This window comes from Pogoniulus pusillus, chromosome Z (genome assembly GCF_015220805.1).
Source record: "Pogoniulus pusillus isolate bPogPus1 chromosome Z, bPogPus1.pri, whole genome shotgun sequence".
NCBI classification, from domain to species: domain Eukaryota; kingdom Metazoa; phylum Chordata; class Aves; order Piciformes; family Lybiidae; genus Pogoniulus; species Pogoniulus pusillus.
The window spans coordinates 79,085,010-79,111,953 of NC_087309.1; positions in this window are offsets into that span (position 1 = coordinate 79,085,010).

Consider the following 26,944-nt stretch of genomic DNA (forward strand, 5'->3'; position numbering starts at 1 on the left):
TCTCAGCTCTGAAAGCAGCCTGTGCCACACAAGCAAAACACATCTTTTCTCATTCTTCTCTTCACCAGTGTGAAGGGTAAAACTGAAAGGAAAATAAGAAGTATTTCCAATGTTGCATGAATTCTAGTAATAATCTCACATGCAAGTACATTCCTATATTTGCACCCTCAGACCTTGCTCTGTGTGACAACTGTGCAGTAGAGCTCTGCTGACATTAGTGTCAACCCAGATCAGTATGGATATTTGCTATAAATACATGAAGTTTAGTGACACCCAACATCTTGTTGCGTATTAGTGACATGAAGAGTGACCTCAAAGGCTCTCTTCACGTACAGAAAAAGCATGCATTTTTTTGTTTTATTCACTTACTACTAATAAAAAAACCCACCCAAACAAACATAAATTTGTGGCAGTTTAGTTTTAATATAGACTGGAGTCAAGACTGCAGTTTTATAATAGTGGGGGGTTTTTTATGAAAGTTGTTTTCAGTAAATTTGACAATGCAGTTTGCCGCAGAGATTCAAATGCATTTTGATAAAACAGTAGAAAAATAGTGCAATGATCCAAAGCCTATGGAAATGATCAACGGTTTCCATTTGGAAATCTACATTGACATATCATAATAAAACTTTCTGTATTTTGTAGCATATTTGCAACAAAAGCAGCTTCTATCAAAATAGAAACCTGACCACTTTAATAAGCAATTGTAACTTCTACAAGAAAAAATGAAAGCCTGACAAATCACTGAAATATGGGCAAACCTGGAAAGACAGATTTATGAAAGATGATGAGACAGATATCACAGACATTAATGTGGTAGATTGGCATAATCCACTTTCTTCAACAAGCTTGCATAATATTTTTTATGCTGTACATCAACATTAAAATCCTAACTTTTTCAGACATATAATGTTTGTACAGTAACACCTAAAGGAAGACAAAAAAGAAATTGAAGCAAAAAAATTCAGATGATCAATGTTGCTTAACTGATATGCTCCCCATCTCTTTTCTGCCAGTTAACCTCATATTAGACTTAAGTACATTTCCTCTTGATGGAATGTCATGGTAGGAGTAGAGTGAGGCTGGATTTCAGATAAACTAATAGATAACACTAATGGGGCTGGCTTTTGAGCACTTTTCTCAGTCTTGACCAAATTTGACAGTAGAATCAACAAATAAAACCCAATCGTGTTAGGATGAAGAATTTCAAACATCAGTTCTTATCCAGAGGGGCAATTAAAAGATGGAAGTAAATATTGAGATTGTCTTAGAGCATAACAGCTGAAGAAAAGGAAAGCAGGATAATCCACAGAGTTAGAATTAGGATAATTAATAAACAGTAGAAGATACTGCACAACAATACCTGTGTTGATATGTTTAGATTGTAATTTAACATTGTATTAAACAGTCAAAACAATGTTGTACAAACAGAAAGGCAAACATAATTAGGGGGAAGTAAATGGCAAAGATAACAACGACATTCTTCACTCTTGCCCCATCTTCACATAGAAAAGGGCTATTTTCTCCCTTGAAGTGACAATGCAACATGCTTAAAACCTAAAATGTTACTATATTATTGCTATAATTGAAGTACTTGGGTAAGATAACTTTAGGTGATATTAAATATGATACAATAAGGATCAAATTCTTTTATATGCAATGGTTATATTATTTTAGGTTGATTTTGTAGTAATAGTTGTGAGTCTTGACCTGACAGTTTAATTGATTACAGGCTTATTACAAGGGAAGAAAACAGTATAGTCATAATATTGCATGTTAGGTACTTATTTAAGTTTTGATTAACTTGGCATTTCGGTATTTTCCAAATATCCTGGAGATGCTTGGGTAATGTGACCTACTTTATGCATAGCAGAGACTGTTATGATGCTAGATTGCCCTTAAGCACAAATAAAATCTAAATATCTAATATTTACCAAGAAATATCCACGCAGCAATGATTTTACATGCAACATAACTCTATTTAAAAAAAAAATCATAGTCATACAAACATATGGTTATTCAAAGCCAAGTACAAAACATGAGTGAAAACTCCATAGTCAAATCAGGGAACAAAAGTCTTTTACCTCATGCTGAAAGAAGACTGTATGTCGGAGTCAGGAGGCTGGTGAGAGGTGAGATGGGGGTACTGATGAGTCGACTCATCAGCTTCTATGCAGCAGTACATTTTATTAGGGCAGTGAAGCTTTTTAAATAGTGCTCAGAGAAGGGGTGTACAATCAGTTTGGGGCTGTGTCATGAAGGGTTGCAAAGCCTTCTTGCAAAGCCCTCATTTATACAAAATTATGGCTCAAAAGGCCATCCATTGAAGAGCTGAAACCTTATTCTTCCACCCCTGATCACCCATCTGCCTGGGAACTGACTACAGCCATTACAGTCTGTGGGAGAATTTCTTCTACGAGAGGGACAGAAGCTGTAAACATAGGCCGTTGTTTTGAGAAAGGGACCTTGGTTCTCAGACATTGTGAGCACCCTAAGCACACCTGCTGACCCCTAGGGTGGTACCACAGGTTGTTTTGGGTAAAAAGCAGCCTATGTATGCCTTACACCTAACTTTGAACCAATCTGTATGGTTCACATATGTTCACCCGAGTTTGGCTAGATACACCTCTTCTGGATAGTATAAAAAGACTGCATTATCCTAATAAAGGGGTACCCTTGCTTGCTTGCTCTTACCCTTGCTCGCTCACACACACACGCTCGGCACGGCTACAGAACCAACCTGTCGGTGCTTTGATATGCACCAGCCTCCAGACGCACGCCAGCACCCAACTTGGCCCGGACCCGCGGAAGCTCAGACAGTATGTTCCAGTCTATGATATTTAGAACTTTTCAGAAATGAATTCAGACAGTGAGTAACTGAGAAAATTTAATATAAAGACAGAATGATCTCTCAAAGCCTTCCAGTGGAACTCTCTCAAGTCACAGACTTTCTTCCTAAATCCTTTCAAACTGTTGCTAAATTCCTGATTTCTTATATATAGTCATTCTGTAATTTAATTTGCAACCACATATAAAGGACTTACATGGGATATTTATAAATAAGTATTGGGAAGGGGATTCCGAGTGTTTACAATAATAAATCATTTAAATTCTTTCAAATTCGGCCTTGTATTTCATTCCCCAAAACCCAGACAAACTCCCCTCCGCAACAGGCTGGCAAAAGGGATCAGGCCCAGCCAGCATGGGTTTAGGAAGGGCAGGTCCTGCCTCACCAACCTGATCTCCTTTTATGATCAGGTTACTGCCTGGTGAATGTGGGGAAGGCTGTGGATGTAGTCTACTTGAACTTCAGCAAAGCCTTTGACACTGTCTTCCACAAGAAGCTCCTAGCCAAGCTGGCAGCTCATGGTTTGGACAGATTCACTCTGTGCTGGATCAAGAACTGGCTGGATGGCAGAGCCCAGAGAGTGGTGGTGAACGGTGCCACATCCAGTTGGCAGCCAGTCACTAGTGGTGTTCCCCAGGGATCAGTGCTGGACCCAGTCCTGTTCAATATCTTTATTGATGATCTGGACGAGGGCATTGAGTCCAGCATCAGTAAGTTTGCAGATGACACCAAGCTAGGAGCAGGTGTTGATCTGTCGGAAGGTAGGAGAGCCCTGCAGAGGGACCTGGACAGGCTGGATGGGTGGGCAGAGGCCAATGGGATGAGACTGAACAAGGCCAAGTGCAGGGTTCTGCACTTTGGCCACAACAACCCCAAGCAGCGCTATAGGCTGGGGACTGAGTGGCTGGAGAGCAGCCAGGTGGAAAGGGACCTGGGGGTACTGATAGATAATAAGATGAAGATGAGCCAGCAGTGTGCCCAGGTGGCCAAGAGAGCCAAAGGCATCCTGGCCTGCATCAGGAACAGTGTGGCCAGTAGGACAAGGGAGGTTATTCTTCCCCTGTACTCAGCACTGGTCAGGCCACACCTTGAGTACTGTGTCCAGTTCTGGGGCCCTCAATTCAAGAAAGATGTTGAGGTGCTGGAACATGTCCAGAGAAGGGCAACAAAGCTGGTGAGGGGCCTGGAGCACAAATCCTATGAGGAGAGGTTGAGGGAACTGGGCCTGTTTAGCCTGGAGAAGAGGAGGCTCAGAGGTGATCTTATTACTGTCTACAACTACCTGAAGGGGCATTGTAGCCAGGTGGGGGGGTGGCCTCTTCTCCCAGGCAACCAGCAATAGAACAAGGGGACACAGTCTCAAGTTGTGCCGGGGTAGGTATAGGCTGGATGTTAGGGGGAAGTTCTTGCCAGGGAGAGTGATTTCCCATTGGAATGGGCTGCCCAGGGAGGTGGTGGAGGCACCGTCCCTGGGGGTCTTCAAGAAAAGACTGGATGAGGCACTTAGTGCCATGGTCTAGTTGACTGGATAGGGCTGGGGGATAGGTTGGACTCGATCTTGGAGGTCTCTTCCAACCTGGTTGATTCTATGATCTAGATTGGCCCAGAGCCATGTGCAAGGTGCAGATAGGTCACCCTGTGCCAAAACGACCTGTGCTTTCCACCCCAGGGGGCTGACAGGCTCAGCCCCCTGTAGTTGTGTCCACCCCAGGGGGCCGGCAGGCCCAGCCCCCTGAAGGTGTGTGTGGGTTGCTCATTGTAGCTTCCAGCTCAAGGACATCTCCCAGCATGAGTTTTCATGTTTATCAGCTCTCATCCTGCTGTGGGAGAATTCTCTCACAACTGTACACAATTCTATGAAGAGAACTGAGGTAATGCTAAAATTTTCTATACTCACATGATGTGTAAGAATGATGGTAAAATTGATTCTAGAGTACATATTTCAACTACTACAGATGGTTATATGCTTGACTTTTAGGTAATATATTTGTACGTATGGAATGTCTCTTTGGAATTTAATTCAATTTGAGTAATAGCCTATGATCTATGTTCAAAAGTTTGTAATACAGTGATTTACCTCTCTTTACAGATATTTGTCCTCTCAGAAATGAAGTTCTATAATTTTAAAAAGGTAGGTTTCGATAGATGCAGCGTAATTCAATAGAAAATACTATCTACAGTGTCTAATATAAGTTAAACATGCTGATGTAGCAAAATAGAAGCTTCTGAAGCTTACATGCACACACATGTAAAGGATTAATGCAGTACTGAAATCACTACGCACATGTTAAAATGATGCCAAATTTCCACTTTCTGCGGTTTAAAGTTTTCAGTGATTTAAAAAAAAAAAAAATATGAGAAAGATATGGCACTGCTATATCATAGACTCATAGAATCAAGCAGGTTGGAAGAGACCTCCAAGATCATCCAGTCTAACCAATCACCCAGTCCTAGCCAGTCAACTAGAACATGGTACTAAGTGCCTCATCCAGGCTTTTCTTGAACACCTCCAGGGATGGTAACTCCACCACCTCCCTGGGCAGCCCATTCCAGTGGCAAATCGCTCTCTCTGGGAAGAACTTCCTCCTAACATCCAGCCTATACCTTACCCAGCACAACTTGAGACACTGTCCCCTTGCTCTCTTGCTGCTTGCCTGGGAGAAGAGACTGATTGCCACCTGGCTGCAACCTCCCTTCAGGTAGCTGTAGACAGCAATAAGATCACCCCTGAGCCTCCTCTTCTCCAGGCTAAACAATGCCAGCTCCCTCAGCCTCTCCTCCTAGGGCTTGTGTTCCAAGCCCCTTATCAGCTTTGTCACCCTAATTATTCCCTAACTTCCCTAATTATTGTGGGTACCAAGGAAGGGGGTCAGCTACTCATGTCAGTATTACATAGAATAGATGTTTAACATCGAATGTGACTACACCTGTTTACAATTCATGTTCATGAAATTAAACTCTTCTGCAGTGAATACTGAACTTTAACCTCTATTAACGAAGATGGGATTGGAACTTTGCAATTTAAAACATGCAGAAATGTTTTTAGGAATTGCCCCAAAGTAATCTGATTCATAAACATCAGGTGTTTCTTTCTTCTCTTACATGGTTTTCTTAAGTGGTCTTATGATTAGCTGTATAGACCAGAATACATAAAGGTCAAAGCTAAATACTGAACAGAAAAAAAAATACAAAATCAATGTTTCTGAGTGACTATTAGATGGAAAACAAGAAATAGCAACTGTTACTCATGAGTAGCCAAGTTTCAAGGTCAAGAAATACTTCAAGACCAATAAGACCCCACAGTGGAAAAAGAATCGGAGACGGGCACAGGTGATGTATTTATAAAGTGCAAATAAGAATGTAGGAAGCAGTTTACTCTGAGAAGTATCTCACTTACAAAGGGGTTGGAAAGTGAGCTTTCATTTATATAAACTTTTTTAAAAGGGGATTGACTTCAGGAGCTCAATGGTTTGTGGAAATGGCCTTCTATGAGTTATTCAATAGAGACTATTGCCTAGCTGAGCTAGCCAAGATCAACCTAAGGAAGCATGTACCCAAGCAGCTTCTTTGATTCGAAGACTTTCACATGCACCTATAGGATTCACAGTTTCCCTTTTAAATGTGCTGAAATGCTTTACTTGTGAATTACTACATTTAAAACCAAAATATCTTCTCTTTTTGATTTTGCTTATCGTTCAATATTTTCACTATATTATAACTACAGCTAACGGATAACTGAATTTGTTCTTTGCTTTGCACTACTTGAGCCATCTCTCTCACCAATTTTCAGCACTAAGTTTGTCTGATCTGACATCATCAAAAATACCTATAGCTTTATTAATATCATTATGCTTTACAGCCTTTAGTAAAAGTAGAGACTAAAAGTAGGTGGACACATGCTTAAATGTCCATCAAATTAATTTTCATAAATTCTTACACGAGCATAACGTCTAGTGCTCTTTTTGTTACAATTCACGAACCACATTTAAAAAAAGGAAGCAATTTGTGAATCATTTGATAGAAGGAAAACTAGTAACAAACTAATTTCTAGATACTATACTAATAAAAATTAGGAGACCTTCAACATTTCCGAATAAAGGCAAAAATCTGGTGAATGGTGGCACCTTCTAACCTAACTGCATGAACTAGAATTCAGTAAAAATAAAATCTGATGAGACAAAAAAATGAATTAAGAGGTAAGATGATAAGCAAAAAGTAATAATTAGTGGTAATTGATGTAGGAACTTTCCGTCTTAAAGATTGCCCTAGAGACCAAACACTGCTAATTTTTATATGGAGGGAGAAAAACCAAATCTTGATACTGAAACTAGAAGAAAGATTTAGAACGCAAGGTATTTTATAGAAACAGAAAAATGGATAATGCTTTACATAGAATAATCCATTGTTGGTGCTGTAGTATGTCAATCTCATCTTCAATCTGAATATGCATCTAGGCTTGTAACCTGTACAATAGTGATAATCATCGGTCTTTTATCCCATTTCTTTAATTTTACGAAAGGTTCTTATTAGATCAAAATGATGCAGCAGCAAGCCACTTCATGAATTCCTTTGTTTAGCTGTTACAACCTTGTAAGTTGCATTTAAATATGTTTGTTGAATTTACCTTTACCAGCAGATAATGACCAACAGCACACTCATTCCCTACCACCAGCTGGATAAAGAAGAAAATCAGAAGAACAAAAGTGAGAAAAGTCAAGATGAAAAGAGTTTAATAAAACAACAAAAGAGTAAAGAAAACAAACGAACAAGTGATACAAAGGCAATCAGTCCCATCTCCCAGCAGCAGACTGATGCTGTCTTTTAGTAGATGACTGCTTTGGAAAAAGTGCCTACTAAGTTTGTTTCTAAGTGTCATGTTATATAGTATGGAGTATGATTTCAGTCAGTTGGAGTCATCTGTCCTATCTCTGTCCTTTCCTAGCATCTTGTCCACACCTAGCCTACTGGGGGATGGGGAGGGGGACAGAGAGAAACAGGGAAAGTTCTGGTGCTCTGCAGGCACTGTTCCACTAAAACACTGCTGTGTTGTCAACACTCTTTCAGTCACAAATCTAAAACACAGCACCATATGGGCTACTATGATGAAAGTCTACTCCGGATGGATACTTGGACTCAGAAATAAAAACAGACTCCAATTTCAGCAACTTCTTTGTGAATTCTGTTTGTGCTGAGATCTCACTGGAGTAAACGGATGCCATTTCAAGGCTGCAGATAGAGAACTAAGGACTGTTCCTGAATGGAATCCAAGTGAGGAGTCCAAATCAGTACAGTTTTATATATTTGACCAACATAAAAAATACAAAACCCCCATATTTTAATTGTTGTGATACTTGCATTTAAATATAAATGAATTGATTTGGTAGAGCACAGAAATTCAGTGACTTTTCAGATATCTTCTACTGACTACATCTTCCTTCCAGCTGCTGGTCCAAAAGGTACACATGTCTAAAGATACTGTGCTGCATCTGTCATCCTTGTCAACAGGCCTGTGATCTGTGATATACAAGCATCTACACATCTGTGCTTCAGTATTGAGTCACAACTAGTACGCTATACATCACAAAAGGTGGGAGGGGCTGTAAATGTGAAGCAAGAACATGAATATTTTTTTGAACAGTTTCTGTTGTTCAACATAATAATCAGTGACCTGGAAGAAGGAATAGAGTATACCCTCAGAAAGTCTGCCAGTGATACAAAACTGGAAGAACTACCTGTATACCAGAAGGCTATGTTGCTATCCATCAAGATCTGAACAGCCTAGAGAGCTAGGTAGAGAGAAAACAGATGGAAGTTCAACAAGGGAAAATGTAGAGTCCTGCACCTAGGGAGAAATCATATTTTGCACTAGTACAGATTAAGAATTGACATACCAACAACTAGCTTTCTGAAGAAGGACCTGAGTGTCTTGGTGGAGAGCAAGTTAGTCATGATCCAACAATGGACTCTTATGGCCAAGAAGGTCAATGATATCTTGGAGTGCATCTCTTTTAAGGAATGACTGAGAAACTTGTGTCTGTTCAGCCTGGAGAAAAGAAGACTGAGAAGGGGTTTTATCAATGCCTGATGGAAAAGGACCTGTGGGTAGTGGCTGACAACTGGCTAAATATAAACATTATGAACAATCAAACAAATGTTTGAACATTCTGTTGAGATTGGAAGAACCACACAAAACTGTGCATACTAAATATCTAGTATATATACTTACACATATACATGATTAAATACACACAAATGTATATCTATAAATCTCTCTCTCTCTCTCTCTCTCTCTCTATATATATATATATATATATGTACATAATCCAGAAAACCTTATTCTGTAAGTGGAAATCACATTGTTTCTCTTAGTTTCTAATTTGGCTACCTCTAATTAGGAATTCTTCTATTTAATAAAGCAAACTTAAACATGTTACCATTTCAGAAACTACAATGAGATAAGCTGTCAAAGTACCTGCTTTAAATGTTAGATGTATTTCCTATATTATGTGGATTTTTTTCCTACATGCTTTGGTTTGGGATGCTGTTACTGCAATTACTGAAGAGAAGCATTGCTCTGTACATACTTGCACACAAGTCAGATAGAGGAACAGTTCCTTGGAGACAGTAAAAAATATCTATAGTTCCTATTCAGCTTACCTTTTGTGTTGCTCTGCTTTTTTTTTTTTTTTTTTTTTTTTTTTTTTTTTTTTTGCCTGTACTAGGGAGCTAGATTCTGATGATTTTTGGTGAAGTACTGTGTTTATTTATTTATTGTAGATTTTAGGGTCTTCAGAGCATAACAATCTTTTGCCTCAGGCTATGCAGTGATAGTACAACTGTTCTACAGTTTCTCTAAAGACTACTTAATTTAGAAATAGAAAATAGTCACAGAAAGCTACAGTTTCAAAAGAGCTGAGTTACCAAAATAGTGAGCTATATTTGAGAGTTTTAACAAAACCAAGTAGATAACTTGTCTCCTTTGGGAAGAAAGAAATTTGTAAATATTTGGAAACCTTGAAATCTTTTAGATGCAAATGCTTTATTACACATTTTTCCCCAAGTATAGAAATAGAACTGTAATAGGAAAAAAAAAAAAATCAGTCAGGATAATGTATAGGGTTAACCCCCCAGGGGGAGTAACCTGACCCTAGGTAGTCTTGACCACTCCCCAGGGGTGAGTCTGGACACCACCAGGTGATGGTTAGTCCACTCCCCCTTCCTGTCCCATAAAAGCGGGGGGGACTTCATGTTTCACTCTCTCTCTCTGCATCTCTCTCTGCATCATTCCCTGCTCCCTGCATACCAGCATTACCATCTGTTCCCGGTTTCTCTTTGTTTTACCGTGTGGCCATCACCCACGAGGCGGACAAAGCCATCGCCATCACAATTCGGTTATATTTGTACATTTTGTATTTGTTATTTTTCCCTTCCCTAACCTTTGTGACTTCCCTACCTCAGATACCTTTTAAAGATATTGTTAAACCTTTTTTTTCTTTTTAACTTCCAAAATCGAGTGAGATTGATTTATTTGGGTGTGCTTACTTCTCTCTGTCTCTGCATTTAATCCCTGTCTTTTGGGAAAGAAAGGGAAGAGGGAAGGGCACTTTATAAAATTGTTATTGGTTCTATCAAATTTATCTGAGTCTCTGAAAATTTAAATTAGAACCGAGACAGATAATTAGGTGCCTTTTGAGTCTATTCACAGTCTGTCTATATTTATTCAATCTAAGTTCACTACTTTGCCATTTTTAACTATAGACCAAGACTTCCCACTTTACATTGTACGTTGATACCACTTTCTGCTCTTAGAGTGCTCCCTGGCAGCACAGCTTCTGCTGGCACAGAAAATATCACAGACAGAAAAAGAATGACAAAAGCAGTGTGACTTTCATCTCCCTTTGACAACCTAACATTTTAGAAAGCCACAGATTGTTTTAGATCAAGAGATAACCACATCAAAACTCTTTAAACCAAAGCAAACAAGGTTTTTTTTGGTGTGGTTTTTTTTGTTTGTTTGTTTTTGGGGTTTTTTTGTGCCAAATTAAAACTTTTTAAGTTGATTTTACCATATTTTTCTAATGTAAAATACGGAGTCATTAGACACATTTTATTATATATGCACATACCTCCTTAATCAGATGTACTACATGCATGTTCCAAAGCAGGATAATGTGTAAGGAATAATTTATTACAGAGGAAATTTATCTCAAGCTCTCATTTCTGGAAGGATGCATTGCATTAAAAATTTCTCTTTAATTCATCAAAGTTTTAGAAAACAGAGACAATAAAGGCACACAAATTCTTGTTCAAGATATGAGTCCATTTCTGAAATTATCAGAATGGAAAGATATATATATATATATATATATTTAATGCATATGATTTGCTGAGCATTAGAATGCCTGGTGCAATCATAATGAATCTGAACTTTGCTTTGCCAAATATCCAGTCTCAGCCTGGTTCGGCAAGAGAGCAGGACTGAGGCTAGCTCAGCTGAAATGCGCTTTCTCGAAGCCTTTTTTCTTCTCCATTTTGAGGCTCTCTCGACCCGAGGAGCCCAGAAGGGGGCAGGGAGTGGCAGGCGCTAAATGCTCACAGGAAGGTGAGTCAGAGGGGGTGGTGCCTGGCGAGTGGCAGATTTAAATGAGGAGCTAGGTGCTGTCTCTGTTGAGCCCAGCTGCAGTGTGCGCCGGGGGAGAAAAAACAACAACAAAAAAAAGAAAAACAAAAAAAAACACAAACACCAAACAACTCACATCGGACCTTCAGGAAAGTCAGACATGGTGCAAACTGGGTCCAAGCTGTACAATACTTGTAAAACTGTAGGCACCCAAACAGAGCCCACCTGTAGGAATGCAGGTGTGCAGACGACTGGATGTGAGGAGTGCTGGAGACTGGCACTCGAAGTCGAGGGAGACACAGGCATTGGCTGCATTTGGTGTGAGCAGATTAATAGTCTGCTTAACCTGGTGGCTGAACTCAAGGGAGAGGTGGTATGCCTGAAGGCTGAAAGGGAATGTAAAAGAGAGCACCATGCTCTGCAGTCCCCCTTGCCAGAGGGAGATGAATGGAGCAATCAAGGAGAATGGATGCAGGTGCCTGCCAGAAGGGGCAAGGGAAAACCCTTCCAGCCATCTTCACATCCCCAGCTGCCCTTACACAACAGACATAGGGCACTAGAGGTTGAGGATGAGGTGATCTTGGAGCAGGCAGAAGCATCACTGGCTGGGAGGGCAACTGAGACAAATCAGTTGCCCCCTCACATCAGAACAAGTACCCAGAAGAAAAAGAGGAGGGTAATTGTTATTGGTGACTCCCTTCTGCAGGGAACAGAGGGCCCCATATGCCGGCCAGATCCCTTCCACAGGGAGGTCTGCTGGATGTTACCAGGAGGCTGCCTACTGTAATGCAGCCCTCTGATTGCTATCCCTTATTAGTTATACAGGCAGGGAATGATGAGATTAATAACAAAGGGCTAAAAGCTATCAAAAGGGACTTTAAGACACTGGGGAAAGCAGTTGAGGGAGCAGGGGCACAAGTAGTCTTTTCATCTATACCTTTAGTCACAGGCCGGAATACAGAGAGGAATAGGAAAGTGTATTTGATGAACAAGTGGCTCAGAGGTTGGTGCCTCTGACATAACTTTGGATTCTTTGATCTTGGAGAACTTCGTCTTGCCACAGGTCTGCAAGCAGCAGATGGGATGCAACTGACACAGAAGGGTAGAAGGACCCTGGCACATAAGCTGGCTGGGCTTGTTGAGAGGGCTTTAAACTAGAATGGAAGGGGGAGGGGGTTAAACATGACAGCACCAGAGATAAATCAAAGGGAATTGAGGACAGTAGGCTCAAGATAGGGGTAAAAGCAGCAGCCCAGCTGAAGTGCATGTACACTAATGCACACAGTATGGGTAACAAACAAAAGGAGCTGGAAGCTCTGGTGCTGGAGGAAAACTATGATATTGTCACCATCATTGAAACATGGTGGGACGGCTGACATGATTGGTGTACTGCAATCAATGGCTACAGACTCTTCAGGAGAGACAGGCAAGAGAGAAAAGGTGGGGGAGTGGCTCTGTATATTAGGGGTGCTCTGGATGTCATGAAGGTAGATATCAAAGATGATCAAGTTGAGTCATTATGGGTGAGAAACAAGGGGAAGGCAAACAAGACTGATATCCTGGTTGGAGTCTGTTATAGACCACCCAACCAGGAAGAAGAGGTTGATTTATTACTCTTTAAGCAACTGGAGGCTGCCTCAAGATCACCTGCCCTTGTTCCGGTGAGCGACTTTAACCTGCCAGACATCTGCTGGCACTTAGACACTGCAGAGAAGAGGCATTCTAGAATGTTTCTGCAATGTGTGGAAGACAACTTCTTATCCCAGCTGTTACATGAGCCTACCAGGGGGGCAGCCCTGCTTGACCTGCTGCTCACAAATAGAGAGGGGCTGGTAGGGGATGTGGTGGTTGGGGTCCAGTGACCATGAAATTATAGAGTTTTCAATCCATGGAGAAACCAGGAGGGGCATCAACAGAACCTCCACACTGGACTTCCGAAGGGCAGACTTCAGCCTATTTAAGCAACTAATTCAGAAAGTTCCTTGGGAAAAAGCCCTTGGAAACAAAGGGGTCCAGGAAGGTTGGACCTACTTCAAGAAAGAACTCCTGAAGGCACAGGAGCAGACAGTGCCATTGAGCTGGAAGATGAGCCGACGAGCGAGGCAGCCAGACTGGATGGGTAGGGAGCTACTGAAGGAATTAAAGATTAAAAAGAGAGTGTATCACCTTTGGAAAAGAGGGGAGGTGTCCCAGGAAAAGTTCAAGGAGGTTGCTAGGTCTTGTAGAGTAAAAATTAGAGAGGCAAAAGCCCACTTGGAGCTCAGGCTGGCCACGGCTGCCAAGGAAAATAAAAAGTGTTTCTTTAAATATATGAATGGCAAGAGAAGGGCCATGGACAACCTCCAGTCCTTATTAGATAGAGATGGGAACATAGTGACAAAGGATGAGGAAAAGGCAGAGGTGCTTAACACCTTCTTTGCCTCAATCTTCACTAGTGGGACAGGTTGTCTCCAGGACAGCTGGACTCCTGAAGTGGTGGATGGAGTCAGGGACCAGTATAGTCCCCCTCTAATCCATGAGGAAGCAGTAAGGGACCTGCTGCATCATTTGGATCCTCACAAGTCCATGGGACCAGATGGAATCCATCACAGGGTGCTGAGAGAGCTGGCAGCTGAGCTGGCCAAGCCACTCTCCATCATTTATCAGCAGTCCTGGCTCACTGGAGAGGTCCCTGAAGACTGGAAGCTGGCCAATGTGATTCCCATCCACAAGAAGGGTCGTAAGGAGGAGCCAGAAAACTACAGACCTGTGAGCCTGACCTCAGTGCAGGGCAAGGTCATGGAACAGGTCATCTTGGGTGCCATCACAAAGCACCTACAGGATGGCCAAGGGATCAGGCCCAGCCAGCATGGGTTTAGGAAGGGCAGGTCCTGCCTCACCAACCTGATCTCCTTTTATGATCAGGTTACCCGCCTGGTGAATGTGGGGAAGGCTGTGGATGTAGTCTACTTGGACTTCAGCAAAGCCTTTGACACTGTCTTCCACAAGAAGCTCCTAGCCAAGCTGGCAGCTCATGGTTTGGACAGATTCACTCTGTGCTGGATCAAGAACTGGCTGGATGGCAGAGCCCAGAGAGTGGTGGTGAACGGTGCCACATCCAGTTGGCAGCCAGTCACTAGTGGTGTTCCCCAGGGATCAGTGCTGGACCCAGTCCTGTTCAATACCTTTATTGATGACTTGGACAAGGGGATTGAGTCCATTATCAGTAAGTTACCAAGCTGGGAGCAGGTGTTGATCTGTTGGAAGGTAGGAGAGCCCTGCAGAGGGACCTGGACAGGCTGGATAGGTGGGCAGAGGCCAATGGGATGAGATTTAAGAAGGCCAAGTGCAGGGTTCTGCACTTTGGCCACAACAACCCCAAGCAGTGCTACAGGCTGGGGACTGAGTGGCTGGAGAGCAGCCAGGAGGAAAGGGACCTGGGGGTATTGGTGGACAGTAGGCTGAAGATGAGCCAGCAGTGTGCCCAGGTGGCCAAGAGAGCCAAAGGCATCCTGGCCTGCATCAGGAACAGTGTGGCCAGTAGGACAAGGGAGGTTATTCTGCCCCTGTACTCAGCACTGGTCAGGCCACACCTTGAGTACTGTGTCCAGTTCTGGGGCCCTCAATTCAAGAAAGATGTTGAGGTGCTGGAACATGTCCAGAGAAGGGCAACAAAGCGGGTGAGGGGCCTGGAACACAAACCCTATGAGGAGAGGCTGAGGGAGCTGGGCCTGTTTAGCCTGGAGAAGAGGAGGCTCAGGGGTGATCTTGTTACTGTCTACAACTACCTGAAGGGGCATTGTAGCCAGGTGGGGGGTGGCCTCTTCTCCCAGGCAACCAGCAATAGAACAAGGGGACACAGTCTCAAGTTGTGCCGGGGTAGGTATAGGCTGGATGTTAGGAGGAAATTCTTGCCAGAGAGAGTGATTTGCCATTGGATTGGGCTGCCCAGGGAGGTGGTGGAGGCACCGTCCCTGGAGGAGTTCAAGAAAAGACTGGATGAGGCACTTAGTGCCATGGTCTAGTTGACTGGATAGGGCTGGGGGATAGGTTGGACTGGATGATCTTGGAGGTCTCTTCCAACCTGGTTGATTCTATGATTCTATGATTCTATGATCATTCCAGATGACTGTGTAATTGTGCAGGTGTGTAGCACAGACAGAAAAATAGCTTGCCTGCCTACAAATAGGGAAAAGTGAATGACTATAAAGATTAAAATCTATTAAATATGTCTTTCCTTTACTTGTTAACTTACATATATGGCCTTGCAGGGCATAAATCCTGCCAGGCAGGTTTAACTCTGTCTCTCCTCCTCCTGTTGTGCAGGGGTCCGGGAGTGAGTAGATTGAGCAAACAATAAGGGTTTCACCTCTGCAAAGCCTTGAGGGCACCTTTTGTCAGGTGTCTTGTGCTGCCTTCAACGTGCCTGCGTAGTCAAGGTTGGCACGAAGCTTTGAATTCATTGATCAGAACAATGGTGCCAGTGCCTATTGGCCAGTTTGAGTATATAAAGTGGAATGATTTAGAAAACTGTGCCTTTCTGCACATGCCTTTCTACACATGCCTTTCTGCACTGTGCCCTTTTCTGCAAGGAGCATCTCCTCATTTGTACACGTTTGAAAGCATCTTTCATAGAGGAGACACACTCAGGGATGAAAGACATCATGAGTATATATCAAGACTGCATAGACATTAGTTAGAATTTTTCCTGTTCTTACATTATTGTTTACCAAGTTCTGCTTGATTAAACTGTTTAATTCTATGCAATTGCTTTGTGTCAACCAGAAAGCAAAAGAACCTTAGGGATTTTCCCAATTTTTAAATATTAATAATAAAATATAATATTCATACAAAAATTAACATTAATAATTCATAACCAATTATTGATTTCTAATACATTATTTATTTATTTTAAGGACCTTCAGCTATTATTTATTTAGTTTCTTGTCTACTATCATACAAATGCCTTTTTCTTTTCTTTAGCTTTTCTCCTATGCAAGGAGTTTAGTGCTGAACTAAAGATTGAGATTTGTACCTTTCATTTTCAACATCATGTATTGCAAAAATTGCTTATAGCTAATAATATTCTTTTGAGCACCAGAGAGAAAGAAGTAGCATACGGATTTAAATATATGTACTTAACCACAATGTTGCAGTCAAGAGTCAAGTTGCCTTTGACTTCCTATGTAATCCAGAAAGAGAAACAGGTATGATGCTTCTACTTCTCCCAGGACTTGTACCATCTCAAAGAAACTTAGTCTCTGCCAACTACTTGGAGTGCTTCAGTGGGACATCTTGACGTACTCGTCAATTACACTTCATATATGCTATGTTTTCAGTTTCCATGGAGAAAAACATCTCAAAAAACATCTGTAGTATACACCACACATTTGAAAGGTAAATGATACAGTAGGACAAAGATTAGCACAGATTGACAAACATGTGCATATTATAATTGGGTTGGGTGCATAAACTAGACATGCCAGGAATGTATGTCTTAGACATTTTGTTTCACTTGATCTAAACTTACAGATTTTGTCTTTGATTGTCTGCTTTCCTGCTGCTTTCATGAATGTTTGTAAACTTCTTCTCATGGATCCTTTTATGAAATATATAGCTTTGGTCTTCCAGAGTTTGAATTTTGTTTTATTATTACTATTTTTTATTTTTATGTTTAGTATCAATCAACATGATTGATCATATTGATTAAAATCAATATGATTTCAATATCAATCAAAATTAAAGTTCAACAATTCTTAGTGTGTTAAGGAAAGCTTCAAGAGTCATTGTCCTGCTATGTATTGCTTCTGATTATGGAAATATTTTGTTACATAACTACAGGAACTAATGGAATATGAAGGATGTTATCCAAAATGCTGTCATTTAACCAAAATGAACTGTATAGACCCCAGTCTATAAAATCATTATCATTCTCATGTCTACCATCTCATGTCTGCCATCACAGAATTAACCAGTTTGGAAAAGACCTCCAAGATTGTCAAGTCCAACCAATCACCTAATCCTTCTAATTAACTAAACCATGGCACTAAGTGCCTCATCCAGTCTCCTCTTTAACACCTCCAGGGATGGTGAGTCCACTACATCCCTGGGTAGCCTGTTCCAATGGCTAATCACTCTTTCCCCATTAAGAACTTCTTATTAACATTTAGTCTAAATCTGCCCTCATGCAGTTTGAAACTGTATCCTCTTGTCCTGTCGTTGGGTGCCTGGGAGAAGAGACTAAACCCTGTCTGGCTACAGCCACTTTTCAGGTAGTTGTAGAGAGCAGTAACGTCTCCCCTGAACCTGCTCTTCTCTAGGCTGAATGTTGTGGAGGCAGGGAATTAATGCGGCCGAGCCAGGAATTTATATAAAAACAGAGTTATTTTATTTTCCCGAAAACCCACCCCAAAACTATATATTGAAATTAATTTAGTTTTAATTATCAGATTCAGCTCGTTTGAGAAAAATCTACAAGGATGCCATAGATAATTTGACTGTTTTGGAAGTCAGATATTGAAAAAGGCTTTAGCTATTAAATTATAGCATTTCCACTTAATAATAAAGCTAAGCCAAAATAGCTCACAGTCAGGCTGTCTGAAAAGGGTGGTCCAGCTGATTGTCCTCTCGGGTTCTCTTTTAGAAGCCATAGGAGAGTCGTTAAGGCCTCTTGAGTCTGCTTAATGGGACCTAATGGGTGGGAGCCGTCCTTTGGAGCAGAGTGCCAGGGGCTCCTTCTGCAGAATCTATCCAGGCCAGGGGGAGGGGGGGGGGGGTGTAGAACTCTCAGGCAGGCACGAACGCTCAGGCGGGGGTGAACTCTAAGGTGGGAACCCCAAGAGCGGGAAGTACTCCAATATTTATACCCTTCCTAGACAAAGAGCAGAGTTACCACTTCCTAGGCGTGAAGACAACAGCCAATCCCCAGCCCGATTCTAGCATGGGCACTGCACAGGGCACCTCTCGTGCTGGAAGAGCCCCATGCTCCCCCACTTCACGCCTGCAGGGCAGGGGGGGGAACAGGTCTTTTCATGCCTTTTCCTCCCCCATTCAAACCACATAGGGAGAGGAATTTAGGTGTATACAGGACTCCAGGACACTGAATTACTATTTTTTATTTTAATTAATTAATTTATTTACTTAATAAATGAATCACAGTTTAGTCTTGTTGGGAGACCTCAGAGCTCAAGGAAAGCAAAGCCTGCTCCTTCCCTGTGCTGTCACTGCAAGAGAGAGGGGCAGAGCTGCTCTGGTTGGTGGGGACAGCCACAACCCACCCCACCCACCCAGACCCCTTGGCGTTCACCTAAGATCAACAGCTTGCCACCTCTTTCCATGAGGAAGTCCAGTCCCTTTCCTGGAGAAGTGTTAGGAACAGAGACTGCCTGCTACCAGTGGATAAATGCCCTTAGCTGCCTGCAGAGGATTTGTGTGTTTAAAACTCCTTCCACAGGACCTCCCAGGTTTGGTTTGGGCTCTGTTTCCACCTTCCCTTCCTGTACCATTTGCTCTGTCCTTCCACACATCCCAAATCCAGTTGTCTTCCCAGGTTTACACATCCACACACGCAGCATCATCCATATACACCGCATCACATGGCTCATTTATGGTGTGTTACAATGATATCAAGCCTGTTAGATACTCAGAGAAAAACTCCAGGGTAACTCCATGAGACAGTGAATACAAAATAACAGATACCATTATTTTTAAGGAAGCTAATTTTTTATTGAACAGAAAAAGAATGCAACGTTTGTTTACCAAAGCATTATCTTCAAGAGAAGACTCAATGGGGCACTTAGTGCCATGGTCTAGTTGACTGGATAGGGCTGGGGGATGGGTTGGACTGGATGATCCTGGAGGTCTCTTCCAACCTGATTGATTCTATGATTCTATGATTTTCATTTGTATGTTCAGTATAAGAAAATGCCATGTGTGGAGTTGAGAGCATTCAGTGTCACACAAGCTGAACTATATATATCTTTCTCTATGAAGAATATTAACTTCCGGACATCTGCAAAATTTTCACTTTGTCTTTTTATTTCCTTAAATCTCAAAGTTACATACATAGGTATATTTGACCTACAAATATAGCTGGAAGTCAATATAGCATTATCTCAGTAGACATCAGTTTGTTCCCTTGGACAAAAAAAAAGATGTAAAATGTAAATTGGTGTCTGCTATTGAACCAACTGACTGAATTCAAGCCTTGTCCACATTCATATTTGCCATATCGTTAAAGAAGAGATAAGACCTAGGCATAAATGGAAAATGTTGATGTGTCTTCACAGGATGAGAAGGATAAATAAGTTTATGTCACTTTTTGAGTTGGTTCCTCAAAATGCTTCAAGTTCCTGTGTAGAGTACTTTCTCTCAGACTTAAGGTGGCCTTAATTAAATTCTGTTTCTGGTAATTTCCAGAACTGAAATATCTTCATTTCCAGAAGGAAGTGTTTATATAGGGATTTAATGTAGTTTAACAAAGCCACATAAAACGACATTCTTTCTTTGACTGTCCTTATGAAAATTTACCTTCAGGTAGGGCAGGTATTTTTCAATATAAGCTAGTACTTTGGGTGTCTGGTAATTTAAAGTAATCATTTGAGTTGTTTGTTTTATAATTTGTTCTCTTATTTGTGATGCAGAATTGCTTGTTGAAGTAATTGGATGTTTGCTAGTATAGATCAGGTTAGATCTACTAAATCTTGGTGGGGAGGGATGGGAGAGAGAAAAATAGAAGCTAGACCATATAACAGAATAAAAAGACATACTGCTTAGAAACAAAATGTTCAACAAGTAGCACAATAGCTAAACTAGCCAAAACAAATCACTTAAGATACAGCCTTGGCCATAGTGATAGGAAATCATGCTAGGGGCCTCTGCTGTTGACTTCAAAGGTACCTGTTGTGGTAGGCCTGATAGACCCAAAATAGACTTGTACATGCCCTGCCTTGCCTAGGCATGTTTTTCCTGCTCCACCAGAGAGGCAAGCATGGGAAATGGACACAAAAGAACTGGAGCCATTGAGTCTGGCCTACCCAGTGTCCTGTGGTGTAAGGTACATACACTTAGCTTGTGCCTGCCTAGCCCAATTTAGGGAAAAGCAAACCTTTGGCTTTGCCTAATACTGTATAGTTTGGGCAACTGCCATCCTGATTGGCTATTCTTGTGTCCAAAGGGCAATTAATCTCGGCCCACATTGATAAAAGGAGATATGCAGGTGAAAAACGTGCTTTTACTTTGCTGCTTTTGTCTTCTTGCTCTTTGCCGTGCTCTTTCTGCTGTGCCCAGTTGTGCATGCTATTGCACACTGCCTTGTTGCTTGCCTGGTAAACTCCACTGCTAAGAGCTGCCAGAAGCGGACCCTGGATGCCTGCACATGATAGGCCTGTGTGGCCAGCATGACATCATGCTGAGACTGCATGACATCTTGCTTTCTGCACCTGAATGCCCTGCTTAGAATTCCTGGACCTATATGCAGATTGTCTCCAGAAGAAGCCAGAAAAACAAGGTCAGAGATTGTCTGTGTGCATTCCCCAGAAGCTGAGAAGATTCAGGCCTCAATGCCCAACAAGACAGAGTACCCTGAAAGTGTATGGGCACTGTCTGGACTGTGGCTAGCCCCTGTGAGTGTAATAATAATAATTTGTGAGTAAACGCTTAAGTGTTTTTTTTTGTAATTCTCTATTGCCTTCTTCCATAGAACAGAAAGAGCTCCCTGAGCCCAACTAGTGGGCAAGCAACATATTAACTGCAAGTGGCATTTGACCGCAGAACCTTCTCTTCCAGTTCAATTAATGTTTATGTATTTTGCTGGTTATTACTAGATCTAGATATTATCCATAGAATGTTTCCATGACCGTGTAAGAACCAAAATATTAATAAAATTAGTGGTTGGGGGTGGCAAGAGTTCTGTATATCAAAATAAATAAACAATATTAATTTTGGAAAATATCATCTGGCCTCAATTAATTTCCTCTCCGCAACAGTAACAGAAACAATTTCTGAGCAGGGTATCCCAGCTGAGTCTTTCCCAATATGTTATTTTACTGCTGCAGCTAACAGGTCAGAATTGTGCTTTTAAATGCTGCCTTTTGAGAGTATAATTTCAATGCAAAGATAGAGTGGGATAAGAATAACTCAGATGATTGGATGTTTATGTAATGAGGGATAAATAATGTATGAAAATCAACCACAAATATATCTTAAAATATTGAGAAAGATCAACAAATACTTAATCAGAACAAGAAAGTCAAGAGAACTGTATATACAGTGAAAAGGTCAAAAAAGTGTCTAAGTTATTTATGAGATTCTAATAGAAATCTTATTAAAGGCAGATTCCTAAGAGCAAAGTCACAATCCAAAGCAAATATTTAATTCAGTTAGGAGAATTTCAAATTATGCATCTATTAAGATCAAGGTATATAAAATCAAGGTAAGCTATTAAGATCAAGGTAAGTAGAAACTTTAATATTTTTTAACCTTCACCTTTATCTGCACATTTTGTGAAGATGCTGATAGATGAGGTAGGTGGTGCAAAGGTCTGCCTGTAACAGCCTGATGAAAGGCAGAGGTGTAAAGAAATAGAATAGGCATGATATCTCTAAGAAAGATCTGTTTGATGTGGAGGTTTGTTTCAGATAATCGTACTTTCAGATTGGAATTTTTGTTAGTCACTCTTCAAGAGGAATGAGTTCTCAGCACTTTTCATCTTCATATCCATCCCATGGAGCTGTACAGACAGACTGTTACTAACAAGATCTGCAGGTATAGTGCAGTGTGTGCTAACTCTACGTAGTTCAACATGACAGTCAAGCTGACCTGAGGAACTGAAAATGAAGGCATACAGCTCTAGATGTCTGTTTACACACTCATTATATGAAAGAGTCCTTTGTCTGTTTATAAATCTACTTGGATGTAGTTTTCTGTCAGTTGCGTATATGCAGATGGTGACTTGAGTTGCATGTGGAAGAATGAGGCTTGGGTTTCAAGAATGAATTACCTCCATCTGTGCTGCTGGCATTTCAAAGTAGACAGACTTAGTGGAAAAACAGAGAGAAAGGGAAGGGGGGGACAGCATGCCAGAGTAATTAGGGAAAAAAAGTAGAATTCAAAGAAATTAAGATAAACAGTATCTGTGTAACTGACCATCTCAACAAGGCAGTAATTTTATGTGGTTCAAAAATAATCCTACTGAGGGAGTTTCTGTGTGGTGTAGCTCATCCTTGGTTCTTATGACAGAAATCCAGGTATATTTCTGCACTGATGTGACTATTTTACTTCTAGCAAGATGAGCTAGCTTGAATATTTTTACATCATCCAATTCAATATTGAATTACAGTTAGATTTCTTTGTTTCTGTTGGAACAAAAAAACCCACATATATTTTATAATTGTGGTTTCATAAAGAATCTATAAACCCTTGGAAATGTTGCTAGCTGTGTTTCACATAACTGCACTCAAAAAAAACCCAAAACAAAACAAACAAACAAACAAAACCCAAACAAAATAGAGGTGACTCTTTAAATTATTTAAAAGATGTGAATTAAAAATACTTAATGTAAATTCTGTAAATATAGCTTTCTCCCCAGTTTCTGAAGACACACCGTATACACAAGAATTGTCAGTTGCTAGAAAAGTGAACATTTTCATTTTGTCATTTTTTATATAAAAAATATTATTACACCAATCAGTAGGCAAGATGTGTAATAGTATTTTCTTTCATCTTTCTTAGTAATGTCAGTAGTCATCAGTATTCTGGAGAGTGGAATCTCTAAAGCACAAACTTTCTCTGCTATAGTTACAGTCAAGCTGCCTTAGGAAGTTTTAAAAAAAATTATAATGAGCTAATGCTTCAGGTATTTTTGTTGTTACCTCATCAGGTTCCCTATTAGACACACTGTCTTGTATGAAACAAATTCTTTGTCTGTAGACATTTATTTCAGCTTTTTAAAACCATATGTTTTTGTCTACTTGATCAATATGTAACACAAAAAAATGACCAATAAGCTGCTTAAACACAAATTATGTTTGTGATTTACACTTGAAAAGTGATAACAACATATTTGCTTTCACATATAATCCAGACTTATTATGTCTGTAGTACCAAATGGGATGAAGAAAGAAGTACAAATGTAGATCTACAGATCAAGTCTAAATTTCTCCTTTGGAGATGAAATCCCTCCCTAAGGTGTTGTGGTAGGCCTGATAGGCCCAAAATAGGTTTATACGTGTTCTGCCTTGCCTAGGTATTTTTTTTCTGCTGAGAGGCAAGCATGGGGAAAGGATACAAAAGAACCTGTAGCCACTGAGTCTGGCTTGCCCAGGGTGCTGCGGTAAACAAGGTACATACACCTGCCCAGTGCAAGGTCTGTGCTTTTCCCAAATGTGGATAAAAGTGAGCCTATTGATTTGCCTAATATGGTAAGTTTTGGCTAACTGCCATTCTGATTGGCTATTCTGTGTCCAAAGGTCAATTAATCTTGGCCCACATTGATAAAAGGAGATACGCAGGCAAACAACATGATTATTCTCTTTGCTGTGCTCTCTGCTGTGCTCAGTTGTGCTCTGCTGTTGCTTGCTGCTATTGCATGCTGCCTTACTGTTTGCTGGTAAACTCCACTGCAGCATGTTACTGGAGGCAGACCCTGGATGCCTGCATGCGATTGGCCTATGTGGCCAGTGTGACATCGTGTTGAAACTACACATTGCACGACATCTATCTCTACATCTGAAAGTTCTGCTCAGAACTCCTAGGCATAACAGGTTGTCGAGAAGAAGAGATTGTCTGCATCCTTTCCCTGGAAGCTGGGAAGAATTAAGTCTAAACATCCAACAAGACAGAGTCCCCGAAAGCATTTGGGCTCTGTCTGGGCTGCGGCTAAGCCCCATGAGACAAGTAATAATAATTTGTGAGTAAATGCTTAAAAGTCTCTTTGTAATTCTCTATTGCCTTCTTCCATGAGCAGAAGGAGCAACTTGAGCCCATCTCGTGGGCAAGCGGCATATTGACTGCAGGTGGCATATTGACTGCAAGCAGCATTTGACCATAGGAATCTTCTCTTCCAGTTCAGTTATTGTTCATATATTTTGCTGATTGTTACTGGATCTAGTAACATTAAAGCCAAGAGATTTCTTAGTGAGAATTTTAGTTCTGGAGCAGGCAATCCCTGCCTTTGAACACAGATCAGACAATCAGAATGGAAGTTAGCCAAAACTAACTATATTAGGTGAAGTGCAGGCTTACTTTTACCCTTTTTAGGACAGAACACAAACAAATGTATAAACATGTTCAGGTACCCTGTAAACAAATTTGGACAGTCATGGAGGCACCAGGCCTTTTGTCTTCCTTTCCCAGTCTTGTTTCTCCCTTCAGTGGATGAAAGGAAAGCAGAAAATATGTCTGGGCAAACCAGGACATGTTTAGACCTATTTCATCTATTTTGACCTTCCATAACACCAGAGAATCACCCATGGTGTGTCAGTCACCCCATATCTTAGAACTTCTTCAACAAGGAAGAAAAGGAGGGTAATCATAGGAGGTGAGTCTTTTCTGAGGGGTCTTATTTTCAAGATGTAAAAGACAAAGCTCTCTACTCTGGTGAAGCCCTCTGATTATTACCCTTCGTTAGTTATCCAGGCCGATAATGACAAGGTTGCAGAGACAAGTCCAAAGGCAGTCAAGAAGGATTTCATGGTATTAAGATGACTAGTATTTTCATCACTCACTGAAGTGGTAGGGAAAAACTCTGAAAGAAAGCAGAAAACACACATGATTAGTGCATGTCTCGAAGACTGGTGCTTCTATTGGAATTTTGGATTCTTTGGTCATGGCAAAGTTTATATGGCACCTGATCTGCTTGCAACAGATGGAGTACACCTTTCTCAAAGAGGAAAAAAGATCCTTGCACAGGAGTTGGTGGGGCTTTCTGTGCTAGTTTGAAGCAAGCTGGAATGTTTTGGTACAAGAACTAGATAACGGGCAGTGAAATGAAAAACAATTGTGTCTACTTCTCTCACAGTCACGCTGAGAACTCTGGGAAGAAGAAAGACTTTTTTCTCCATTTTGTTTCTCACTCTTGCTTTTGCCTTAGACCTGGTCACATCTCATTAACCCTGCTCCTACTAACCTTGCTCCCTAACCTCTTGGCTGCACCTCTCTTCTTCCTGAGAACTGGGGTAAGGTTGAGAGGGCCGGGGGGAGGTGTTGGGGTGGTTTGAGAGCCCCTCCTGGGGACCTTGGTTTCTGGGAGGGGAGTTGTGCTTTTAATACAATATCCTTTGTATATTTCTGTATATAATTGTATATAACTGTATATATTGTAAATAGCTGCTTGTAAATTCTGCTAGCTGTAAATAAATTGCTTCATCTATATTCCCAGGGTCCGTCTGAGTTAGCTGGGACAAATTCAAAAGTGTGGGGGGGCGGGGTAACCCCTAAACCATCACATTTTTTAATTGGCGCCCAACGTGGGGCTAGATATTTCAGTGAATGGAAATTAGCTCTGGGAATTAAGATGAAGCTGATCAAGCAGCTATTGTATTTGGTTGGTGCATTGCTCTGGTCTGGTTCTGTTTACTTGGCATTTAGTTGGATAAAAGCTCAAATTGTTGCTTATTTTATTGATCTGGCTTATAATAAGGCTAAAGCTAAGGTTTCAGATATGTTCTGGAGCTGGGGTGATTTTATTCTTGGTTATGCTGGTTTTAATATCTCTGAGAATATTACCAAGGATATTACAGGAGCTCTGGTCAATAATGTGACAATCAATGGAAATTCTGCTTTAAATATGGCTCTAATGAGAGTTATTCAGCCTAAGACAGGAATTCCAACTGTTTGTATAGGCACATGCTCGTGTAAAACTGTTTTCTTCTCACAATTTTTAATATTTGCCTCATGATTTTAATATTCATATTAATTTTGGCATTATTGGTGAAAAATTCAAAACCAGCTTCTGTAAGAGCTAGGAAAAATTCTGTGTCTCAGAAGCAGTCTCTTTCACAGCAAAACAAGGGAACACAGTTATCGGCTTCCCCCTTGCCAGCCTCTGCCCCTCCTTCTCCAAGTGCTGGGAACACAGCCAGTGTTCCTGCCAATAACGTAAACAATGATAAGGATAACCAAAACAAGCCACAGAGTTTAGCAGGAGCCCCAGGAGCACAGGCAGGTACCCAAAATCAGAATGTTCCTAGCAAAAATGAAAATAAGTCAGGGTTGGCAGGCATCCCAGGAGGACAGGCAAATAATAACACTACCAATGCTAGTAATGCTAGCCCAGTCAGTCCAAATCCTAATGACACCAGCTCAGCTAATTCAAACCCCCAGCCAGCAGACCAGAACCAAAATCCTCCTGTTAAAAGCAAGGCAGATCTGAGCTCACAAGCTCCAAGTCAGACCTCCAATAATTCAAATGCTCCAGGTCAGACCCCTAAGGATTCAAACCCTCCAAGTCAGACTCCTAAAGATTCAAATCCTCCAGCAGACACATCCAAGTCTGTTGC